General features: G+C 34.0%; 1 pseudogene; it reads left to right on the top strand.

The window, feature by feature from the left end:
- Positions 1-89: 89 nt before the first annotated feature.
- LOC116339954 lies at positions 90-1,139 on the top strand (annotated as a pseudogene).
- Positions 1,140-1,191: the final 52 nt, after the last annotated feature.

Raw genomic sequence — 1,191 nt, 5'->3', positions numbered from 1 at the left:
ACTTTCAGTCAATTCTTATTCGAATACATTCTCTAAATGTTATTGTTTTTGTTTTTCTTTTTCTTCTTTTTTCATTCAATCTTTTCGCGATGGTGGTCGGTGTATGTGTAAATGTGAGTGCAGCTGGTCAAGAACGATATCGAGCAATTACATCAGCATATTATCGTGGTGCGGTTGGCGCATTATTAGTCTATGATATCGCAAAACCTTTCACATACAAAAATGTTGAACGATGGTTGAGCGAATTGCGTGATCATGGCGATCAAAACATAGTCATCATGTTGGTTGGTAATAAAAGCGATTTAAGGCATTTACGTTCGGTACCAACGGAAGAGGCAAAATCATTTGCCGAACGAAATGGTTTGAATTTCATTGAAACATCGGCACTTGATTCAACGAATGTTGAGGCTGCGTTCCAGAATATACTCACCGAAATTTATCGTATTGTGTCGCAAAAGCAAATCCGTGATCCACCCGAAGGTACTTATTTCACAAATATATGTTTTTTCTTATCTAAATATGCAATTCCGAATCGTTCAATTGATATCATGTTTTTTTTTCTGTAATTTTTTTTCTTTCATTTCAAATCGAAGGCGATGTGATCCGACCAACCGTCGAACCCATCGATGTGAAGCCCGTATCAGCCGAATCAGTGCGCAGACAGTGTTGTCAGTGAATGCTATTGATTCAAAACAATCTAAAACTCGGAGTGCTCCACACTAAAAATAATAATTTTAATAATATAATAAACAATAATAATTTTTTTTTTCATTTTGTTTTGCGCTCGATGTGAAACACATGGAAATCAATCCGCTCTAATACAAAAAAAAATTATGTATATATGTATGAGATATTGTACTGATATATTTTCAGTCAGTCGAAATATCTCAACTGGCTGAATCCAATAGCAATTCGAATGAAACTCTGAAAGCGAAGAAGTGTGGCGTTGAGAGAACCGTTTCTTCCTACATCCTTCTCTCTTTCAAATGAGGGAAATCACTCAGTATAATGTCTCGTATGTATGAATTAAATTTAGTTAAAAATGGATGCATTGCATACACAAGACAAACGTATATGTAAAGATTACAAAAATATTAATAAATCAAAAGAAACAAAAAAAAATATCAATACACAATTTTGATGGCATTTCTTTTTATTTCCGACTTTAATTGCAAGATGAACCTGCTTAAA

This window comes from Contarinia nasturtii, unplaced genomic scaffold (genome assembly GCF_009176525.2).
Source record: "Contarinia nasturtii isolate CC-2019 unplaced genomic scaffold, AAFC_CNas_1.1 Cnas_scaffold_545, whole genome shotgun sequence".
Classification (NCBI taxonomy): domain Eukaryota; kingdom Metazoa; phylum Arthropoda; class Insecta; order Diptera; family Cecidomyiidae; genus Contarinia; species Contarinia nasturtii.
Note: the sequence above shows the minus strand (reverse complement) of the source record. Positions and strands in the feature narration are given on the sequence as shown.